This window comes from Lissotriton helveticus, chromosome 10, assembly GCF_964261635.1.
Source record: "Lissotriton helveticus chromosome 10, aLisHel1.1, whole genome shotgun sequence".
Taxonomy (NCBI): domain Eukaryota; kingdom Metazoa; phylum Chordata; class Amphibia; order Caudata; family Salamandridae; genus Lissotriton; species Lissotriton helveticus.
Window position 1 is genome coordinate 472,524,540 of NC_136071.1, and position 25,575 is coordinate 472,550,114.

The following is a 25,575-nucleotide window of genomic DNA, read 5'->3' on the forward strand; positions in this document are numbered from 1 at the left end:
GGCTTGCCGATGGGTTTAATTGCCACCACTTCCTTACTCTACTGCCGCCCCACTGCACGACTCCGACTGAATGGTACGCTCTCTCTTTCCTTCTCCCTCTCTAGGTACGCGACAGGGCTGCCCCCCTTCCCCTCTAATATTCATCCTAGCTATGGACCCTCTAATTCGCCATTTCCAAGAAAAACTTTTACAGCGCAGCCTACGATTTAACACTGACCCTCTCCTGTTCTCGCTTTATGCGGACGATACCGTTCTTTATGTGAAGGAGCCTCAGGTCAATTTAGAACCCCTCATACGAGAAATAATCCGGTTTGGTCGGTACTCTGGCCTTGGTATTAACTGGCATAAGTCAATGATTTTCCCATTGACTCCCAGCACCAAGTCTTTAGATTGTGAATTCCCCCTAGAGTGGTGCACGAACTCCGTAAAATACTTAAGCATTCACATTAATTTAGACACTGCTTTAATCATACACCTCAACTATGGACGAGCCATTAGCTCCCTCTAAGCACAAATAGAGCACAGGATGAGGTGGCCATTGTCCATTGCGGGTAAAGTTGTGATTCTCAAGATGGTGGCCCTGCCCAAGTTTTTATATCTTTTTAACAACATCCCGATTCCCCTCCCCAACTGCTTTTTTCTGAAACTAAGATCCTTCCTTATTAGATTAGTATGGGGGGGTGAACATGCTCGCATTCTGTGGCGGGTACTTACACTCCCATACGAAAGAGGGGGTCCCAGATCTCCACTTATATTATATTGTAGCACAATGCAGCTACGCCTATGCTTGGTACCACCTGGATGTCAGGATCCCATTTCTTTGCCCGAATCTGACTTTGTCTTGCCTGAGAAACTGTTCAAGGTGCTGCCCGAGGGCATTCCTAGAGACCCAAATGAAATCCACCACTAGTTGGGCTTGGGAAAAGCTGAGGCGAATTACTGGCATGGCCACATTATTTTTCAATTTCCTCCCATTCCCCAATGCTTGATGGTTTCCAATAATGAGAGAGGGAGTGGTGCAGCGTATGTTAACTAAATTTGAGATTACAAAACTGGGAGATCTATATCGGAAAAGCCAAGCCTTCTTAGTACAGGACGTTGGCCATTTCCCAGACGCCACGTTTATGGACAGCTTCGTACTGAACCAGATGCGTTCGGCTCTGCGCGCTGCACTGCCTGGTTTCCCGATCGAACCGGAATCATTTGCCCCCCTGTCTCTGATCATAGACAGCGAGCGAGGAATTCACCTCATCTCTAAACTGTATAAAGCTTGCTCAGAGATCATCCTTGTGAACGATGACAAGCTCCGTAGAGACTGGGAGGGCAAACTCGGCCGCCCAATCACCGATGATCAATGGGCTGCATGCTGCGCGGTCACGAAGGATGTTTCCCTAAACAGTTGACACAAACTACTACATTTTAAATTCTTGCGCAGAATGTACACACCCCGGCCAAATCCCACAAGCTGGACCAATCCAGGCCCTACTCCTGTTGCAAATGCATGGCCCCTCACGCTGAATTTGCACATCTTACATGGACCTGCGCACTTCTACAACCGTATTGGGAAGCAGTACATAAGACCCTAGGCGAAATGATCAATCTGCCCCTAGTTCCCATCCCGGAAGTGCTCTGCTGGGCTATGTGGTTAATTTTTCCCAAGAATGTGAGAACATTTGCGGCCCTAAGTCTATTATTGGCTAAACGTGAGGTGGCTATTCATTGGGGCTGCAGATCAGTTCCTACATTAAAGAGTTGGATGAGTAGTTTGGCATTATGCAACACAAATAGTGAGATATACGCCACCACTCTACCCTCCTCACCCCGCCCAGAGATATATGGGGTACATTTAGAGCATACATAGAGACACATCGGCAGCCCCCGGTCACACAACTGGAACAAGGCATAGTACCGACTGGGGTGGGCTAATCGGTCCGTTGCTTTACATTATATTCAATATATGATACAATGTATGTTTTTGTGTTGTCGAGCTATTTGCAATAATTATGCTTTTGTGTCCGTAATACATTGAGGATAACGAATGACAACTGGATGGGTGGGTGCATCTTTTGCATTTTGGGACTGGCCAGACATATGGGACTTTGTTTTTTCTTTGCTGTTGGATGGGACTCTTTGATATCAAAATGCATGACTTGACTATACATCCTTGCTTAAGTACTACCTGAAAGTGTGAAATGTGACAGTGACCGCTTGCCTTCATATTGTTTGTATATGGAAAAATGTATCAATAAAGTTTATAAAAATATATATATATATATATGTGCTGTCAACGTTCAAACTCCAGCCCAAGACCACTGCCACCATCTTTGGGCTCTACTCTCCGGTGGATAATTGCAGTTTTTTAAAAATTTGCCGTAATGGGGAGATTGAATAAAGGTGAGTTTCTGGAGCTGAACCATTTATGCATTATTGCATAAACTGCAGGGGATACCTTAAGAACAACACAATGGATTATAGCCATTCTGAGTCTAAAATGGCAATGCCACAGTTGTGTTCTTGGTAATGTATGGCAAAATTAGCAGGTTAAGCTAATCCTTGTGAACCTCACTTTGACTGAGCCTCCTGGAAACTGATTGTTGAGTCCTGCTGAAAAGTAAAATAAAACAATAAAGGACGTGTGCAATACATTTTTTTACTAGTATTGACTTAGTAATGGAGTGCCAATTATTTTTAAGTATCCATAAGAAATTCTTAAAGCCATTCTTTATAAGATGGTATGGTCTACATTAACTCGTGGTACAACATTGAAACAGTATTTCTTGGTCGAATTTTAATACCTTTTAAAACTGTAAATGTACAAATTAAAATAATGTATTTCTATTTTTATTTACAAAATATATGTATGTTTTATGGAAAACCTGTCTAAACAATCTTATCTTTGATTGTCTGACTGCAGAAGAAGAATGCATTGTGCAGACCTTGTTTTTTTTAGTTCTGGTTAAGAAACTGAAGGTTTTCAACCATATTTGGAAATGAAAAATACTTAGAGCATTTATTTTTTAAATACAAAAATCAAGTGTTAAGGGTTGGGCACAGTGGCGTCACTAGGGGGGTGCGGGGGGTGCGGACCGCACCGGGTGACACCCTCACATGGGGGTGACACCATCTGGTTGCGCCCCCCCCCAGCAGGCCTCTGTACATGGCACCCCCTGCACCGCACCCGAAGGCCTCGGAGAGACTCGATCCGCTTTAAAAACAACAGCGAACCAAGATATTTTCTCACCTATTCGAATTAAAATGTTCTCATTAGTTAAAGTTTGAAAAGTGTAGTAATGAGGGGCCCCCGCAATTTATATGGAAAAAGACACGGTGCTATAGAAGGGGGGCCGGGGAGGGGGGGTATTAACCGCTTGGAAATTAGCTTTTACTTTAGCTGTTTCATATCGTAAACTTCTCACGTCTACAAACTCGCTGGTGCCTTGTACACAGATTTCTTTTTGCATCTTGAAAAGCTTTAAAAGAGAAACCGCATGAAAGCGGCAGAAAGTGTACCCCCCCGGGTTTAATGTGCGAGAGAGAGGGAGCTCTAGAGGGAGTAAGAAGACAGAGAGAGAGTGAGTTAGAGTGAGAAAGACAGAGAGAGAGAGGGAGCTAGAGTGAGAAAGACAGAGAGAGAGGGAGCTAGAGGGAGTAAGACAGAGAGAGGGAGACAGAGGTAGCTAGAGGAAGTAAGACAGAGAGAGAGGGAGCTAGACAGAGAGAGTGAGCTAGAGGGAGTACGATAGAGAGAGAGGGAGCAAGACAGAGAGGGAGCAAGACAGAGAGAGATGGAGCTAGAGGGAATAAGAGAGGGAGCTAGAGGGAGCAAGACAGAGAGAGAGGGTGCTAGAGGGAGCAAAACAGAGTGAGAGGGAGCTAGAGGGAGTAAGACAGAGAGAGAGGGAGACAGAGGGAGCTAGAGGGAGTAAGACAGAGAGAGAGAGGGAGCTAGACAGAGACAGAGGGAGCTAGAGGGAGTAAGACAGAGAGAGAGGGAGCTCGAGGGAGCTAGACAGAGAGAGGGAGCGAGAGGGAGTAAGACAGAGAGAGAGGGAGCTAGAGGGAGCTAGACAGAGAGAGGAAGCTAGAGGGAGTAAGACAGAGAGAGAGGGAGTCAGAGGGAGCTAGAGGGAGCAAGACAGAGAGAGAGGGAGCTAGACAGAGAGAGGGAGCTAGGGGGAGTAAGACAGAGAGAGAGGGAGTCAGAGGGAGCTAGAGGGAGCAAGACAGAGAGAGAGGGAGCTAGACAGAGAGATGGAGCTAGAGGGAGTACGATAGAGAGAGAGGGAGCTAGAGGGAGTAAGGCAGAGAGAGAGGGAGCTAGAGGGAGTAAGACAGAGAGAGAGGGAGACAGAGGGAGCTAGAGGGAGTAAGACAGAGAGAGGGAGCTAGAGGGAGCTAGACAGAGAGAGGGAGCTAGAGGGAGTAAGACAGTACCTAGCACCGTACATTTCCGACAGAGGTGGTCCATGCGGTAAGTCATGAGGGGGTGACACCATGAGTTACCCGCACCGGGTGACACCAACCCCAGTGACGCCATTCATTCAATACATGATTGTAAAAAAAATAAGGCCTGACTTGGCAAACCACTTTTTGTACTTGCAGGTGTTCCAGTCATGAAATAGAACAAGGAATCAACAGAGTACTCATAAGTCTGGCCTGTTTGCCCATTGAAGATCTGCTTTGCAAAAAGTTTCCCGGTTTTTCCAGAGATCATGGAAAGAGCAGCCAATGCTTACTTTGTCAAATAAATAAATAAAAGTAAGAGCACAAAATGTTTCTTTTTAAGCCACTGCCCACTTATTTCAGTGGCACCTCCATCTCCCACCACTGGCGTTGCACTCTCCCTGCGCAGAAAATGGCGACACCAGACTGCAGCAGTCAAGACAGGAGAGGGAGTCAGTTTTAAGCAAGAGGATTCGGTAGACGGTTGCCACTCCCCATCCAACAAAGATGTTTTTTACATGGGTCAAATGGTGGATATTACAGCAAATTTTTCACATGTATTTGCTCAAAGCCACAGCCTCCGAAATGTTGCAGTATTATTTTAGTCCTGTTTCGAATCTATGAGTACTGCCATTGTGAATGTCTTTATCTGTGGGAAGTGGCACGTAGCTCATATAATATGACCTGTTTCTGTCCTTCCCATTCTAGACCATTCGACAAGTGCCAGAACAAACCACATGCTTGACCGCCTTACGTCGTAGAGCAAAGTAGTGTAAGAACGTTTCTAGAGTGGGTTTCAAGCTAGAAAAATTCTACCACAATGAATGTGTCATGAGACTAAGGAGAACATTGTAAACGGAGAAAAAAACACTCTCACGCGATCTTTGCCTAAAATCTATGGAAAGATTGAAATTCAAGCTTGATTCCCTCTGATCAGCCAATGGTATTACATGTTACATCCATCCCACTGCGACAGAGACGAGCGTCCTGCCATTTGCGCCAGTGCACTAAGCTTCAATGAATTGCATTCAGTTACTTGTGTGATTTTATTCTCTAGCATGCTTCGAGTACCTTGCATACTTCTCAGCCCGTGCAGATTATTAAACTACGTTAAAATGACAGGGGATACTTACAGTCATGTACTAACACTTGTCATCATTACATCAGGGCACCGCCCAAGGAATTACACAGAATCTGGGGCAGATAGGTTGCCAGCAAGTAAGATGTTAACACTTAGAAATGGTTACTGGCACAGGAGAATGAATATTCACTGACAGAATGAAATGGGTGGTATTCCTCACTAAGGCCCTCGTTACGATGTCGGGCGGACAGCCACCGACAGGCCGTTGATGGCGGTCCACCCGCCATTCAGGGCATCGCCCGACTGCTGCATTACAATGCAGCCGATCGGACCGCAGATGTTGGGGAGTAGAACCACCACGACCGATAGGATCAAAGATCCTGCTGGGACGGCAAAAGATTCCCAACCCTACAATGGGGGTGGGGCCTGCAAAGGCATTGCCATAGGGACTAGGATATCACTTTCCGACAGTCCCACCGCCATGAACAGGCAGATGGGAACGGAGTATGGGGGGCACAAGCAGGGTCCCCATCTTCTGTGGGCCACTGCTAAGTGGCCTAGGGGGCCCATGTAGTGCCCCCCACACATCCATCCATCTTGTTCAAGGCACATGATGTCTGGCACATACTACATGGATGTTCACAATGTGCCTTTTTTACTGCAGTTTGTGCTAGAGCCCTTTTCCTGGGCCTCAACACAAGTCGCAGTAGAAAAAAGCACTTTACGACCGCCTGCACAGTGGTCCTATCCTAATCAGGTAGGTGGGACCGCCGACACATTGTCGGACGGTCACCTGCCCGAAACCATGGCTGTCTGGAGTCCTAACGACCGCCATCATAATAAGGGCCTAAGTGTTACTTCTGGAGAGAATGGCAGTGGTTTCTACTCAATAGGAAGATGTGTACTGCAATGTTGTCCTATTCACTGCATATATAGAAAGACCCTGCCCCCTTGTGAATATTCACACACCCACAAACGCCACACTTGTCAGTATTCTGAGACAAAAAGATGTAGGGTTTTGCAGTTATCTAATCCAGCAAGAAGCATATTGGTGGCATTCCTAAAAACTGCATTACATAACCATAAACCCAAATATGTGACAGCAAGAATTGTCACATGACATTCACCAAAGACAATAAATGCTGCTTTTGAGTTCGAATTCATACAGAAAAATAAATAACATTGCATGAAGGATTGACTTTTCACTACACACTACTAACACTTAACTACTAACACATTTCTTTACCCACAAAAACACCAATGCAGTGTTGTCAGTCAGTAACTGCTGAACGTCATGGATGCGAGGGAGTTCGATCCCTGGTCCCTGGTTGGGTAGCGAACAAACTTTCCTGACTCCAGTGATCACTCTTACATCATTTTGCATGTGAGGCGGGCGTGGCCCCTCAAGTGTGGATGTGGTGAGACATCCCTCGGACAGGCATGTCTTTATGTTTCAACGCAAATGAAATTATGAGGCTCAACGCAGCTTTATATTTATAAAGTGTGATAAGTTCTGGAAAAGATTTAAGCACCATTGTCAGGCATAGATCTGAGGTTCTGAGCTCTTGATCCCTGACTTATTCACATACATTAACATGTACACAACAGTACACATCAACACATCAGTGCTTATTTTGAGCTGGTAGTTTCCGGTGCTTGGCACTTATTTCTCAACAATGGCACTCATAGGAGTCTGCACAGTTGTTTACTAATAAAATATACATTAAAATCACTAATACTTGCTGCCCAAGCTATTTTTATAGCCCTGTGGTCATGGAATAGTCTGAATTGTAACACTTGTAGGGGTGTGAGGGTTAGTAGTTGTGTTGGTTCTATCATTGGCAGCACTGGCAGGGACAATGGGTGGTGCAAGCTTCAGTGACCTTCTTACGAGGGCCCTGGCCTTATTGCTTTACAAATTAAGGGCCAGATGTAGGTAATCCCTGATTACCGATTCTTAAATACCGAATCATACCGATTCGGTATTTAAGAACTGGCAATGGGGATGTAGGTATATTTACCGAATTAATTACCGAATCGGTATGATTCGGTAATTAATTAATCGGTATTTGAGGCCCATAGGAATCAATGTAAATTACCGAATCGGTAAATACCGATTCGGTAATTGGGGGAAATATTGCAGGGTGGCAGGGTGGCACTTTGACACCCTGTTGCACCCCTCAATTGTGCATGGGTGCACATGTTGCTGACCTACATGCCCTTAGGGCATGTATGTCTGCAACATGGCACTGTTTAAAAAGCAAAAAAAATGCTTTTTAAATGGTTTTCATAATTTACCACCAACTACTAGTTGGTGGTAAATTAAGAATTCTTAAACCCATGTAGCACTGAAAACAGTGCTACCTACATCTGAAATGACAGAATCGGTAATTTTACCAATTCGGTATTTTACCGAATCGGTAAAATTACAGAATCGGTAAAATTACCAATTCTGTAATTTTACATGCCCCTACATACCAATGTCTAAATACCGGTCGGAAACGGCCGAAAATCGGTATTTTCGGCCGTTTCCGACCGGTATTTGGACACCTACATCTGGCCCTAAGACCTGAAACACACACACACACACACAAATCTCAGCTAATGCTAAAACTCCTGCTCCCTTCTACTTACTTTTTGGCTTTCCAATCCCTGGCTACAGTGCCACCTCCAGGATCCTGGTTAGTGTGAGTGAGGGGAGGCTGTGCCTAGCCACATGGTGGTCGTCCTCTCTGGGGAGATCTGCGATGGTCAGCTCGCCATGCACCGATGTGGAACACATGAGGGGTGCATTGGAGCAGAAAGGTCCCGGGGAGAGGATGTTGGCTGACCTGGCAGGACAGATCAGGTGAGACTACCCAAGCCCGATACCCACACATGCATTGTGCGCCTCTCTGTGCTCTGCTATATAAAAGCTGAAGGGGCATTGATTGGGTCTTAAATGTCCCCTTTCTGGCTCTCTCTGGGGCATATTATCAAGGGGGTTTATCTCCGCTTCTTTGGCTTTAAAAGCCAAGAAAGCGGAGATAAAATTATCTCCCTATTACCTAGCTGTCGCTAACACCAGTTAGCACCAGCTAGTAGGAGATAGCGACCATCTTGGGCCCCGCTTTGCATGTCAGTGATATTTATCACTAATGACATGCAAAGTGGGCGTGCCAAGATGTTAGCGACTGGAAACAGTCGCTAACATCGCTATCTCCTATTACCAACTTTTGGAGATATTCGCGCTAAGCGCGAATATCTCCAAAAGCTAACACCTGCCCCTGAGCAGTTCTTAGCCATGTTATCCAATGGTAGGTGGATAACATGGCTAAGAGCATTAGCTCAGTAATGCATGAATATCGCGGACTTTTCAGCGATATTCATGCATTTCGGCTGATTTTTATCGCTTAGGAGATACACCTTGATAATAGCAAGGATCCTAAGCGATAAAAATTGCCGCAGCTCGTCGATAAAAATATTGCCGCTAAGCCAACATAGCGATAATTATCGCTAGTTGTTGGTACTATGCCCCTCTGTGTTTTACTAGCAACTAAAAGAGTCCTAGCCCCCTAAAATGAGTCCAGGAGAGGACCACTGGACCCATCGGCAACATCTCACTATGGAAGAGATGCAGATAGTGGTTAAAAAACAAACATCATCAGCCACACTTTTATGCCTACCTATTCTGGATGTTACAATCCAAAAATGGAGAACGAGGACTCTGAAGGTACATAAAAAGTGAAGTTATATCACATACGTAAAATAACGTCAGTGTGAAGTAGTGGTCACAACACCGGTTGGATAGATGCTGCTGGACATCAGCATAGTTGAAACAGGTGTGAAGCTATGGCATGTGTTATGAGGAAACAGAAAATGGGAAGATCCATTGTGATCTAAAAGCTATAAAAAAAATACTATACAAAATATACCAGCCTGTACAGCTTTTACAGCTCCTAATTCATTATTTGGAGTTTTCGCAATTTAAATTAAAAAAGCAGGAGATGGTTTTCAGGATATGGTGGCAAAACGACAACATATGGATTTTTGGCCTCGGAGACCTGATGTAAACTCACCCTCTCCCTCCCCAGCGATGTTGGAGCATATTTTAGCTCTCGCTACGCGGGGATGTTCACGATGGTCACGCCACGTGCAAGTGCGCGTTTCGCGCTACCTAGCATTAAAATAGACAAATCCCTCGCCGCTCCATTAAGAAATTCAAAGCTAATCCTTGCGGGCCGCTGCTTGTTGGTGGAGAGGTAATTCAGGCTATGCATTATCCCGGCTTCTATACCTTGTTAGAGCACAGAGTGATTAATATGCCAAACTGTGATGAATTGTATGCACAGCACTTTTCTATTGTTCATCATTTTCGCCCTCTCTGATGAAGTGCTCCTGTCATCAAGGCGAAGCTCCCCAAACACACGAGCAGCAGGGTGAGGTAATTTCCCACAAGGAGGCATGGGAAAATGGGCAGCCTCCCAAGAAAAGAAGGAAAAGAGTTTTCAGGACGTGCACCACTGGTACTGCATTTCCAACTCTCCAACCACGACAGGCAACAACCTGCCCATTTATTAGTATTTATAGATTAAACCTATTTATATAGGGCAGAGCAGGCTACTGGGGCAGCAGAGCCATTTATAATTAAGGCTCCCAGTTTTCCATTTTTACAGATTTTTACAGATACATACAGACAGAAAACTATTTATTTTCCTGGCTGTATTCATTTTTAAAAACAGTAAAATACAGAAAATAGGCCTTCTTTGTATATTTTTTTTCTGCTGTCAATCATGAGTGCCAGGTCAGTAGGTGTACAGATTGAGAGGTAGGGGACATTAAAAATTACAATAGAATTCCCAATTGAGCGTAATTAAGTGCAGATCTACTGTTTTTTAATACTATTCTACAAATGCAAGTGTTTTCAGATAATGCTATTGCGCTATACTGCTGAAACCTTCTGGACATTTAAATGTGAGTATACATTTATCAGTTAAATAAATGTGGAAAAATACCCATTACAGCTTCATTTATACAGAAAACACAAAATAAAAATGGAGACATACAGAAAAAATTAGCAAACAATAAATATGGATAAATACAGACAGAAATGTCAAAAAAAGAAATACCATAAACCCAGGAGCCCTATTTATAATTTACAAGAAATCTAAAACATTAATGGGGAATAACTACTCCAGTGGGAGCCCAGTAGAAGGTAAAAAGAGGTGAAGTAGTGTAAGGGGGCAGGAAGGCAGTGGAAGTCACAGATATGTAATGCGACCATTGGAGTATGACGAAAAAAGTATTTGTATGTGTGTCTCCAAGTTTCTTCTGAAGGAGTAACACATTTAAAAAATAATCTGAATAAACCCCTAAGCATCAAAGATCAGTTTCTCAATAAATAGAAAAAACAGCAAAAAAGCTGGATTTTTTTTCTCCCTGCGTATACATTTGCCTTTCTAATGAAAAGCTACAATGTGGCGTGAGCAGAGGCGGGGGTCTGGACTGCTGCTGCATTCTAAACTCCAGAGACTAAATAGATATGGGTTCAGTAATAGGATCAGAAATGCCATTAAGTAATCCTTAATATGAAGGCAGCTGTGACCTTTGCATTGGATGCGGAATCAAAGCATCATGTTAGCAAAGTAATATGGACTATTTTGCTAACGTGACATATAGACTTCTAATAAGATTGGGTCCATCGCTTGTAAGTAAATTACAAAAGTGTCTAATGTAATATATGTTGGCTCATCTATGCGGGCGGACTGCATTATTTCACAATGCACTTTAAATTTCATCGAGCGCCATTTTGACTGACAGAAAAAAAGAGGATTTCATAAATTTGAACAAAAAAAGGGCATAGGAAATTGATCTTATTTACTACAGAAGTTTAGATATTTCCAACCGTTCTGACCAGCACCGTTGACTTTTGTTTTAGTCAAAATATTGGAGGAATGACAGGCCAGGTATGATTTTTTTCACGACGTGCAGTAAAGCAGTAGCTATTAAACAGGCAGGGTCTTTTGGCTCTGTGGACTAATAACACAATACAGGGATTTGGGTTTGATCCCATGATTGTAGGTGTGGATATGCGGAGATAAACTCAGCCTTTTATCCTTCAATAGCCAATAAAATGATCATGGTTCAGTTGGATAAAAAAAGAGTGTTTCGGTCAACAGCAGCAAGACACATCCTGGGGGGTCAGTGTTGTACTCTGCACATACACAATATGCAATGTTATGCTATTTCCGGCTCCAAACCTCAGCAAAGACTTAGGGGGACATTAGGATGGCGGGCGGACTTTGTTCGCCCACCACCCTATCGGTGAACGGGACCACCCGCCATAAGGGGGGGCGGGTCCCTTGGGGGCAATTAGGATGCGCCCGCCACAGTGGCGGGCGCATCCTGCATTCCTGTCATTTTTGCGGGCGGTGCACTCAGCACCGCCCGCCACAATGCCAGGAAGGCATGTTGTGCAGTTCCATGCACAACATGACAGGCTCCGCGCGGTGCCTGCCATGTTGTGCATGGAACTGCTGGGGGATGCCATAGGTACCCCCCATGTGCACCCCCAACCCCCAGAGTTCCATGGGGCCCCACAGTGGGCCCCCAAGGTCTAACATCGCATGCCTTTCCGTGGCTGCAACACCGCCACGGAAAGGCATGTCCCTGCCTGGATAGTAATATGGATGGTGGTGTCTAACAGACACCACCATCATATTAAACCCTTTTCCACCCGGTCAACGAGTTGACCGCCGCGGTCCCCCCGCCATAGTAATATGGCGGGGGGAATTGGGTGGCAGGTGGGGTAGGATCATGGGCGGATTGCCACCACCCGCATGGCAGTGGCGATCCGCCCATGATCCTAATGGTCCACTTAGGGTGTAATTTGCAAATGCCCTGATAAATTGTGATCTCTAGGCAAACTCTTGTGCACCATCTGCTAGGTCAAACCTGCCAAAAATAAATGGACAAAATTGCCTGGTGCTTACAGAAATATATAGAGTTTGGGTGGGAGAGTACTTCCTAATTTATGGGAAAATCCTCTGAATCAGTGCTAATTATTGCACTCTAGATATACAGAACCCAAAGGTGTCAGGCGTTAAATAGCACCTGTACCTCCCGGCACTCATGATCATCCCATGATGAGTTAAATTGTTGAAAAGATTATTGTTAGAAACTAGGATATTAAATTAGGAAGGGTTGACTCCTGCAAACCTAATAAACACAATACAGTTCAGTCAAAACAGAGTTTGACCGACATACCAAGTGGGTTTTTGTGGTCAAAGATGTTAATCTCAAAGTTAGACTTTGAAATGAAAGTCAAAGTCCTTCAGTGAATTTGTCTCAAAACCAGACACATCAATGTTGTCCTCCTGCTAAAGTAATTGGTTTCAGTGATAAAAGTTTGGAGTGGGACAATGCTGGATTTTGTAGGCAAGGTCACTTGAACAGTTTTGCCACTGTCCAAGGTCCAAAATGTTACCTTCAGACATACTCACTTTTTTGGTTCTCAAAATGTTCCAAAGGCATAAAGCTAGAAGCTGTAGCCAGGCAGGGCTTCATAAACCTGGTTGTCTTACCCATCTTGAGTTCAAGCATTATGAACACGCCTTGTCAGCTGATGCCAGTCCTCCGAAGTTGAAAAAAACGACTAAGCATCACATTTATCCAGCTGCTAAAAAGATTTTTCTGATCAAGTTTTTCTGATTCAACACAAGCTAATCAGGACAGGGTTCCCTTGATCAAGCCATTATGAGTTTTCACAGCCAGAAAAGAGAATAACATGTGGTACCTGTACTTACCGGGCCCATTACATATTTTTTCCTAAATTCCAGAAGTGTGTCCACACACATATTCCTACTACTTCATCAACAACAATGTATGCATGGTAACACAAAGATGACAAAGAGTGTGATGTTACACCTGCTACAGTTTGTTAGGGGGTATAAATAATCAGCCAATGTGAGAAATTGTGTTGTTGTATGACTGAGGTGTCAGCAATGGTCAAGCAGCAACACCAATCCTTGTCAGGGTGAGGCACAAGCCAACCCTAAATGAACCTGTGCTCTACTTTCTGGTAGCTTTGCACAGAACAGTCAGATGTAACTCAGAACCAATATGTGAAACATTTGTGCAGCACTTCACACAGTAATGAAGTGAAGTCCCCACACAAAAAGGATCCCATACCAAATCATAAATAAAACAAGATCAAAATGACAAAAATGCAGTTATTAGAACCAGAGGTAGGCAATTTTAAAGATGTTAGTGAAAATAGTGCCAAAAAGCATAAAGCGCCAACTGTGGATATATAGTTGCACCAGACTAAGACAAAGTTATAATTGCAGGACGACTGCGATGGAGTGTGGGCTGGTACCGAGACCCAGTTAGGCCTGCTAAACAAGGCAGCTTAAATCCTGGTTGTTAGAACATTGCAAGAAAACGTGCATCGCACAGCTGAAGCAACAAGTTGGTTCCAAGATGCAGCAGGGCCGTGATGCTAGGGCCTGCATCATCATCATCAAGAATACCATCGATGGGGTTTTCAATGCGAAGCCCGTTGTCAAAGATGTGCCATGCAGTCAGCGCAATGAGTCGGTTTTGAGGAGCTGCGGGCCGCAATGAGGAGTCCAGCCTCATCATCGAGTCTGCTGTTGATGAAGGATGCAAGGACCTGCGCCACGGATACGTGACGCAGTGGTGGTTTAGAAGGCGTTGCAAGTTGTACCAGCGGTGGGGGTCTTTGCGATGAGTCCAATCCACTTGTTAAGAAACTACAATGCGTTCTGTCGGGTGTGCACTCAGCAGTGGAGGTACATCGCTGCTGCTCGGTGTTGTGCTGTGCAGCAAAGGAGATGTTTCATGTCTGCTGGATCCACAGAGGCTGGTAGAGCCCCTTAAGGTCACTTCCAAGGGTCCAGGACTGGGATGACACTACTTGTCAGGTTAGACTCACAAATGGCAGAGTCCAGGTGCAGGTGCAAGGTGGGTGGAAGCATGGTATGTCCCTGTGGCTTAAAAGATCGGAAGGCCAGCCAACTAGCTCATTGAGTCCCTCTGGCTTCTGGGTTCAAGAGATGCAGGTCCAGTCCTTCTCACCAAGACAAGAGAGCAGTAGGCAGCAAGTCAGCACAGAGCAGCAGTCCAACAGAGTGGCAGTCCTTGTAGCAGCACAGCAGTCCTTCTTCCTGACAGAGTATTCACAGTGCTAGCAGTATAATGAAGTGGTGTATCTGAGGTCCAGCATTTATACCCAGTTATGCCTTTAAAGTGGGGAGAAGGTTCTAGAGGCATGCCTTTGAACTGCTCAGGTCTCCTGCCTGCCTGGCCCAGGCTTCAGACCAACTACAGAGGGTATGCAGCCCTTTGTGTGGAGACAGGACACAGACTATCCAAGTGTAAGTGGAGCTGGGTTCAGTTTATCCTTCCTTCCTGCCAGTGATGGCTCATCCAGTCACAACTAAGCTCCTGAGTAACGAAGGTGCACTCTGATAGAAGTCAGTCAGACAAGACAAATATATTCCATCAATCTTAATTCCTAAATATCTCAGAATAACTTGGAACCATTATACCTGGATGAACTCACACATTTGTGATTCTTACCTCGAGGAGACTTTTTTTGTCATTGTTTGTTATATATTGTACTCCCACTTTACATGTAAGCCCGGACGCAGGTCCCTTGGCATCACAGAACGAAACGCGTTGGCTGTGTGCCAGTTTTTAAATAACAACTTTAAATAAAAAGAAGATTGATAGACTATATTTGTCTTGTGTGACTGACTTCTATCAGAGTGCACCTTCCTTACTCATGAACGTCCTTACAAAATTTGCGGCGGATGCTGGAAGTAGCTGCACCTAACTGTGATATATGAAACATGTGGAATTGAAGTAATCAACCTTGGTCAGCCGTTGTTTGCTTTTCTGTTTTATGCACATCTAAGCCCCCCATTATGTGTGGCTGAATAGAAGAAATTCACCAAGCCCACTGTCACCAACACCAAATCATGTGACCAAGAGGCAGACTGAAGACACTAAATGGCTAAGACAAGAAAAAACCCAACTTTCTAAAAGTGGCATTTTCAGAATTGTAACTTAAAATCTGACTTAGGATTTTAAATTGGGATTCCATAGACAACAAACATCAAGGGTTACCTATTTCCATTTGGAAACTACACTAATAAAATATAAAAAGGTAGCTCCATTGTTATCCTTGAGAGAACTGGGCATTATTTAACTAGCAGGACACATTTGGAGAAGTGTGGCTCAGTGGTTAGAGGCGGCAGACCCGGAAGCTGAGATCGGCCGTGGACCAGGGTTCGATTCCCCGCCTCGGCGGGTCTCGGGCTCTAAAATTCCATGGACTCGATCATTCTCGCTCCGGTACCTACTCGACTCACGGGGTCACACTCTGCGACTCTGGGCAATAGCTTGCTTAATCTCCACTACGGCCCCTCGCGGCGGGATGCCTGGCTTTCACCTTGTGGATACCCTGCCGGGGTATCTCACAGGGGAATACCAGGACGGGTTCCCTAAGCAAGCGCTTAGATACCGTGTCGGTGATTTGCGCTATATAAATACATGTACATGTACATTTAACTTAAAAGTACACAACCTAATTTTTAAATACAACTGCACCAAGCTCTTGTGGCTGTCCAGGCCCTACCTGAGGGGTGAAATATGTATTCAAAAGGAAGGTTTGGACCTGGCAAAAGGTCTATTTGCCAGGTCATAATGGAAGTTTAAAACTGCACACACAGGCTGCAATGGCAGGTCTCAGACATGTTTAAAGTGCTACTTAAGTTGGTGGCACAATGAGTGCTGCAGGCCCACTAGTAGCATTTCATTTACAGGCCCTAGGCACCAATTGTGCAACTTTACTAGGGGCTTACAAGTAAATTAAATATGCTTATTGGGTATAAGTCAATTCAGCATGTTTTAAGGAGAGAACACAAGAACTGGTAGCAGTGGTAAAGTGTGCAGAGTCCTAAGGCCAGCAAAAACAAAGTCAGCAAAAACAGGAGGTTTATGGAAAACCACACCAAGGATGCCAGGCCTAACACCTAACCTTGTCCCAGAATACCACTCTACTAAGTCATATATAAGGCCTACTTTATGGCTTTAATGTTGGCGACCAATTACATTTGCTCTCATCTTAACACAGGATTATTTTCCAGTCTACCCAGAAGGAACTGTATGACTGTTCTGCAAGTGTTTCTACCTTTGTTGTGCTTGAAAATGTGTATCATAGGAAACCTATGACACCCATGAAGGCTGTTTTACAGCCCTTACTGCTTGCAAATGCAGAAAAAAACTGTTAATGGAGCTACCCCCTCCACCCCGGAACCAAATCCCTGTTCAGAGTCCACTGTGTTAATTTAAAACACGTTTATTTCCCATTAAAATTGTAATTACTTTCTTTTTTTAGTGGGTCTCTTTGGGTTTGATAGGCTCGGTAGGTTATAGCCACGGGGACAAGGAGCTGTTCACTACAGGGTCAGCATTTCAATTCTCCACAGGTCACTGCTGACCTGAAGTGTCTACTTGCTTCAAGTTCCCCATCTTCATGCGTGTGAGGAGAGTGGGGGCGGTGGCAGCTCCCCTGCCAATCAGTGTTAGAAATGAATGTCAATTGCATCTGCCCACTAACAGCAAGCATTGCTGGTTAAAATTAAAGGTGGAGTAAATGTTACACCAATGAGGCTGCCCCCTTGAAAGGCATCAGACCAAAAAATGCGTACAGAGAGAATTTTCTAAGTTCTGTGCTTGTAATATGAAAACTCAGGCACTTTCACTATGGCAACCATATTACAAGTACAGTACTTCAAATACATTTGTAATATAGCCTTATATATGTCAAATGTCAAATGTCAAATGCTTTTATATAGCGCACTTATCACCAAAAGAGGTCTCGAGGCGCTATACCATTGCTGATGGCCCTACTCATTGTTAAAGGCCATCTTTGACAGTAAGGCTGAGGCCTAGTTGGGAGGAGAGGGTATTAAGAGACCAGTACAGCCTGAGGCAGCAGGCCCCAATGATGTTAGAATCTTTCTCTGACATTGTACCCGGAAGGAACGTGAATATTAGAATGTTGAAACAGAAGCCCCCTACAAGTCAATAGACACCCTCAACCACTCATTCGGCCGTATCACATAAAGTGAGAACTGGGGCCCACAGCATGGTCCATATTTTGCGCTGTGGTGACGTAGCAAGGATCTGCAGATTTCTTTTGGCATTTTGAGTGCATACATTAACTCTAAATATGTACGAATTAGTGCATGTTTTGCTGACAGTAGAGCTTGGAAACACAAAGCGGCAATTACTCTCCTGTGATTCCGAGCTTTGTTGTCAGCAAAACCTATACATACTCAGAGATATATTTTGAGTTAATATATGCGCCAAAGACGCCAAAAAGAAACACACAGACCCCATCTGTAGTGCAGAAAAGGGATCATGATTTGGGCCCTGGAGTACTAAGTTATCTTAAGATACCGTGGGTGCCACTGATTGGGCTGGCTGGTGTCTTAAGCTGTTAGGAAGCAGCAACAGCGCTGTGTGAACACCAAAGAGAGTGGAAAAGTGATTGCTTGTCACAAGAACTTTCAGGGCATGTGCCACTATTGACTGGAAATATGGTAGCAGTTGTCTGCATTTCCAATGTAAATAACAGAACATAACACCATAGCATATACTTAAGCACAATAACAACACTAGTAAAAGGCAAAAGGGCACACTGTGAAACAGTTAACACAGAACGTAACACAATAACCACGCAACAAAACAACAAAATGACAGTGCAGAAATACAGCACAAATACACAGCTGCACAAAAAAGTAACAGAACCGATCAGCACCCCAACAAAATGACACAATATACATGTATAAACTTTCTTGTCACATATTATCACCCCCAGAATTCTGTTTTTGAGGTAAGCTGGTGAAGGTGTCTGGCGCAGGCTCAGCCTTAATTTGCCACCAAGGATATGAAATAGCGCCAGTCAAAAATGTTTTGTAATCCGGCCTTATATCTTCAAAACAGCTCAACGTTCCAGTGCCCTAATTGGAAAAATGCCTTCCACGGTATTTCAATGTTATTGCATCTAGAATCAACTGCGGCACTCGAATGGCGACATTTGAATGTTTGAATGCATAATTCACTCACTGAACTCTAATGTTGCCATACCTCAGGAAGCCAATGCGCACCATCTAACACAATTCATAGGGCCTTTAGGTGACACCGTCTCTCTGTTAAACATGGCCATTATTCACCCTCGTGAGAGCCACAATAAATACTAACATGGAAATTGAGGTGCCAGGGTGGAGCTAATGAGTATGCAAAAAGTCTTCTGATTTACGCGGGGGGGGATTTACGCAGGACGGTTCCAAGTAGCGCACTGTCCAAGGGGTCGCTGGCGTCCCCAACACGAATGAGCCTTTGAGGGCTGCACTCTTGACTCTGCTTTGTGGGAGGCCCAGTTCAGCTGCATTACTTTCCAACTGATAATTGGATGTGGCTCCGACGAGAGAAACGGAGCACATTAAAAATACCACCACATATCAGAATGCTGGATCGGCGGCAGATGCGTGTTCTGGAGATTTGGCAGCCTCTGCAGAGCGAGTGAGTAAATTGCACATCAAACAAAACGCTGTCGATGATTTATTTATATATGTTTGTGTTTAAATATTTTCATTGAATGTTGTTAAGCAGCTGTCACACACACAAACAAATAATGCATTCTTATCATACTATTAGAATCAGGGCCGTATGCATAGCGCCAATAATGGTGCAGTACATTAAGCAATGTGTCACCAAAGCTCGCTGGATGGCAACTCGCACAATACAGTAGGACTTTCATTAGGAGTGGACAGGCGCGGCCGGCAAAGGAAAGAGCGGTGAGGTAGGAGGTGGTGCAGGGGTGGGCGGGGATGAGTCAACAGACAACAGGATAGGTAAAATAAAAATAGATAAAGCCACTTACCTTGTGCTGGCCGCATAGGCGAGTCGGTGATGCGACAAGCACAAGGTAAGTGTAGGGTGACCAGAATATGAAAGCAAAAAAACGGGACCTTTCACAAAAATAGAAGAAGGACTATAATTTTACGTCGAGCGAGCGCACAGAATGACAGCGCTCCTTAGCAGAGAATTATAAGACAGGCTCGTAAGAACATACGGGGCATATTATCAAGGGGGTTTATCTCCGCTTTTTTGGCTTTAAAAGCCAAGAAAGCGGAGATAAAATTAGCTCCCTATTACCTAGCTGTCGCTAACACCAGTTAGCGACAGCTAGTAGGAGATAGCGACCATCTTGGGCCCCGCTTTGCATGTCAGTGATATTTATCACTAATGACTTGCAAAGTGGGCGTGCCAAGATGTTAGCGACTGAAAACAGTCGCTAACATCGCTATCTCCTATTACCAACTTTTGGAGATATTCGCGCTAAGCGCGATTATCTCCAAAAGCTAACACCTGCCCCTGAGCAGTTCTTAGCCATGTTATCCAATGGTAGGTGGATAACATGGCTAAGAGCATTAGCTCGGTAATGCATGAATATCGCTGACTTTTCAGCGATATTCATGCATTTCGGACGATTTTTATCGCTTAGGAGATAAACCTTGATAATAGCAAGGTTCCTAAGCGATAAAAATCGCCGCAGCTCGGCAATAAAAATATCGCCGCTAAACCAACATAGCGATAATTATCGCTAGTTGTTGGTAATATGCCCCTAACATAAGATGCTACTTTTAAACCCAGTAGCTTGCCTGTGAATTACATTGCTTTCTTGGAGCAACTGCTAACTATCCCCTCTTTGTAAAACATAAAAAATCACCTCCCCCCGTTTTTAGTCGACCCTCTCCAAAAACCGGGACATGAGCTACATTTCTTGAAATCTGCCCGGACAGCTGGTGAAAAACGGGGACCGTCCTGGCAAATCCGGGATGCCTGGTCACCCTAGGTAAGTGCTATTTTTTTATTTTATTTTACCTATCCTGTCATCTGTTGACTTCCCCGCCGCCCCGCCTCACCGCTCTAACCTGTGCCGGCCATGCCTGGGAGTGGACCTAGAATTCCAACCATGCTGGTAACAGGAATTGCGACACCAGTAGAACTATGGGCTTGGCAGTAACTTCGTAATCTTGTGCATTTAAAGCCCAGGCTTCCAGTACCAGAAACACCCATGCTAAACTTGGGGAGAAATGAGAATTTATAGAATGATAACTAGGGGAATAGGGCGCAGTCCCCTCAATCCCTAGTGATTTCTCTTTTCTGAACAATCCTTCATCGAAACCTCGCAAACCTAAATCACTTACAGGTAGATTCATGAAGCCAAAATCTGCTCGCAAAGGGCCAGATTCTGAGAATCTGGCCCTTTGCGAGCGCAATTTTTGCATTTGGGATTCATCACCCAAATGCAAATATCGCAAAATGCGAAATCGCGAGGAATTGCATTTAAGGAATCTCGATTTGAGATTCCTTAAATGCAATTCATGAAACATATTTGAATTGCGAATTCGCTATTTTTGGCCGCTATTTACCGCGAAGTTTGACTTCATGGTAAATAGCGAAAACTTAGGAAAATGCACTTTAGTGCATTTTTCTAAGTGGTATGTTAGACACACACATGTCCTGTGGACATGTGTGTGCGCAACATCAGTCTACATTTACATTTATGGGGTGCTACAGGGTGTCCTTTGGACACCCCTGGCACCCTTGAAATCGCATCCTTATTTGCAATTAGCAAATTGCTAATCGCAAATAAGGAAGCTGTAGGAATCGCAAATAAAATTGCGATTTCTACATGAATCCCGATTTGCGAGTCCTTATTAGCGATTCCTTAATAATCGCTATTAAGGACTCGCAAATCGGGACATTGATGAATCTGGGGGTTAGGGCCAGATGTATCAAAGGGTTTTACCCATTCTGTGTCTATGGAAAGATGTGTTCATACATATGGCCCTTAATCTCCCCATAAATGAATGTGTCCTTAACTGGTGCTCATGAGAAGCACCACCGGCTCAAGGTGAGCACTGCTTCAGGCCAGATATGCAGACACCCAAAAATTGTGACATCACAAATGGAGCACACAGAAAACATGGATCTGTTCAGATGTCCTATAAAGAATTGGCACTACTGCTCCAGCAAAGCTATTTTGGCACCCTCCACAGTAGTTCTCAGATACTGGAATCAGGGTACTTCAGTGGTTCCTCCTAAGGGATGGAGGAGCATCGTTCAGCCTTTTGCAAAAGCAGCAGATAAAAACCAAATACATAAAATACATATAATGGCATAGGCATGCAATTTTATGAGCATGAGCGCAGGGGAGGGGCTAATTCCTGCAAGTGACTGCTGGGTCTGCAGTGCATTTGCCGGATTGGCCAGCTGTCTTGCGACGGCCAGACCAACATGCGCACTGCAGACCCAGCAAACCCAGAGCTGTTAAGCAGCCCAGTGATTGCTGGCACAGGCCCCCAGCCTCAAAATGAGCACTAGGTTAGCCTGCACCAGACAATCCTGGAGCTGCTCTCATAGCAATAACAGCATGAGAGTAGCTGCTGAATTGGTTAGATTTGTGTCCACTAGACACAAAGGAAGTCCTTTCCTGCTTGTTGGCGTTGTCACCAGGATCCTGCCAGAGACACACCGGACTTGATGGAGCACTTGTGGTGAGTTTTGGAGCATCATGCCACCCCCCCGCCCCAAAGTTTTATGATGCCAGCCGCCATTTCAAATGAACACAAAACTGGAAAAACCAAATGTGGTAGTTGGCATTTATGTACTGAAACAAACTTGAGCTAATGATTCATTGCAACTGGCACTGTGCAAGGCAGGCTTTCCAAGCTTACTGGTGCTTTTAAAGGAGGTGACCAAATATATGTAAATTTGTGAAATAAGACCAGCATTCAAACTGTATAAAAAAGCATGGGAACACTGACTTTAAGTTGAATAAAAGGGTTTGGTGGGTTTGCGGGGGCATCAGAGGTGAGTTCAAAAACAGCAAAATATCCTGCAACAGTTTCTTTGACTGCCACCTACAGGCAACTGCACATACATATATTTGGTTCAATTACTCATTTGACTGCTAGTTAACATCTATCTATTAATTTGGTAATGTATTCTCAACATTTAAAAAAATGAGACAACCCTACCATTTTTAATAACCAGCCATAAAATATTCTACTTTCTCACAGTATTGTTGGGAAAGAGGTGCCATACTAGGATTGGAACCTTATGACCAACCCGTCTCACATAAATATCTTTATTTGGCACATTATCCAACTTGAGCTTTTTTATATTGAAATCAGGACACACCAATATTTAAAACATGAGGCAAAACAGTACAGCACATAAACTATGAGTATGCAAGTTATTTTATGCCAAGCATGTGACTAAAATACACATTAACGCTAGCTGATGGGATTTCTACTAACATCCCCAGTGAGTGTTAAAAGCATGTTATATGTGTACTCAGTGTAGCGCATGAATGTGTCTTTGAGTGAGCCACAGCATTGGAGGTCAGTGGAATTAATTTTGGATGCCCCGTGCCTTGCAAAAGATGGAGGGTGAGGACTATAGTCCCTGACAGTAGAAGTACATTGTTTACATTTCTGCAGGTAGAGGTAAGAGACTTAGGCCCAGATGCATCAAACAAAAATCCGCTCGCAAAGGGGTAAATTCTCAGAATCTGCCCTTTTGCGACCGGTATTTTTGCATTTGGGATGCATCATCCCAAGTGCAAAAATCGCAAATTGAGAATTCGCTAAATTGCGATTACTTGCATTTATGGAATCTCAAATTGAGATTCCTTAAATGCAATGAATTAAAGTTTAAAAAATAGCGAGTTCACTAATAGGGCACGCAAATTACCATGAAGTACAACTTCATGGTAATTTGCAAAAACTTTGAAAAATGCACTAAAGTGCATTTTTCAAAGTTTCATGTTGCGCACACACATGCCCTAAGGGCATGTGTGTGCGCAACATATGTGCAAAGATCAATTTCAGGGGTGCAACAGGGTGTCCTTTGGACACCCCTGCACCCTTGAAATCGCAATCTCAATTTGCGATTCGCTATTTGCGATTCGCAAATTGAGATTGTCTTCTCATTCATTCCTATGGGCCTCTAGGCCCATTGGAATGAATGGGGAGGTATTTCTTAATTGCGAGTCGCAATTTGCGAGTCGCAATTAAGGAATTTTAAGAAATCGCAATTTTTTTGGCAATGTCTTGATGCATTGCATTTTGCAATTCCCTATTTGCGATTCCTTATTTTTCGCAAATAAGGAATCACAAAATGTATGCTTGATGCATCTGGGGGTTAGCACCTGAAGAACAGAAAAAGGAGAGTGGGCTCCTCTAGATATACTAAGAGGTGTTTTGGTTAGCAAAAGGCTGCTGATTAGTCTTCTTGAACATTGCCATCTGGTGGATGGTAGGGTTGAGGGGTGACATCAGACACTGCTATGAAAGGGGACGAAGCCTTGAGGTGAGGCCTACTCTTTTGTCTTACTCTGGTAATTGTAGTGCTCTTTACAAGTACCACAATTTAAAGAACAAACCTGGATTGGAAAAGCTATTCACACATGTACCATGAAAAGATGAGAGCGCTGTTGAAATATGTTTTATTGGAGTTGTTCATTCAACCTACTGATCCACTTATTAGGAATATCGGGCTACATTACAATCCTTGTGCAAACTCCAGGATTGAAATTCAGAGCCTTGTATAGTTCTCCATGTGGGTTCGGGTACACTAAATATTGCATCCAGCTGTATTCCTCAGGTCAATTTTTGCAGGTAAAACTTTCTGAAATTTACTGAAGAAAAATATTCAGTTCATACTTATAATTTTGATATCCAGTGCGAAAGAAACTGGATTCCATATGTTTTGGACCATTCCAGAATGAATACGATGTATTTACCCTATCCAAGTCAAGTCAAAAACCACTTTATTCGATTTAGGTAAAAATCATAAAAGCATGCTACAATCAAGAACAATTTACAGAAACATTAAAATTCATACAGTGGAAATACCCTATCCAGTAAATTAACCATTGTGCATTTTCAGTATTTATCGCAGTTGGGTAACACACGCCCCCACGGCGCAGCCCCTGCAGTGCGGGGGGGGGGGGGGTCCCCTCAACACAATACTCTGGCTGGAGAACTCCTGTTTAAGTTCAGAGGGGACCCCTCCACGTACCTTGCAGGGAAGCCCCCTTAAGAATCATTACACCAGTGATTTATCTGGTCTGGTAAATTCCACTACTGGAATTCCTATCTGGAGTTCCAGCACTAGTTCTAGTGCCTGAGTCAAAAAACCAATAGGATTTGACTCAATCAATCAATCAACAACTTTATTTCGGCTCAAGGGAGCCATAAAAGTACACAATAGTACATCACATTAAGAGGAGAAAAAATATATAAGTATAAATTAAAAAATTAATACATGGTTAAAAAAACCTCAATGTAATGAAAAAAATATGAACACTTATTGTGAAAGGAGAATTTAGGAAATATTTTTAAAAAACAAAAAGAAATCGGGAGGATCTATAAATTCTAAAACTATTTAGTGAAAATGGGCATAGAAAAGGACATGAACGCCCAAATTAAGCATCATGTGTAAACTGATGAATAGAAGAAACTTTTTTCACAACTTCACAGTAAAGTACGCTTTGAAGGATAACTACGTGCATTGCACTTACTCGTGAGTACACACTGTTGAACTACCATATAAGGACCGGAAACATTATTTGAGCAATTCCATATTCAGAGTCAAACAACTAAGAAATACAAAACAGAACATCAATCATTTGTACAGACGACGAGATGTTATTGAATGACATGATAAGGTATCTATTTATCAGGCAGTTTTTGAAAGCACTTTGTTCACACTGGGTTGCTTGAGTGCTGTAAACGCTCAAATATAGAAGATGAAAAGTGGGCTTGACCAGTGTGCACTCGTCAAATATGTCACAGCTGAAGAAAAGCGTATCTCAAGGGAACTGATTGAAAAAGAACAAACAAGACCCAATGCTGGGGACAGGGACCACCTTTAAACACATCTAGTGAGCTCAACTAAGA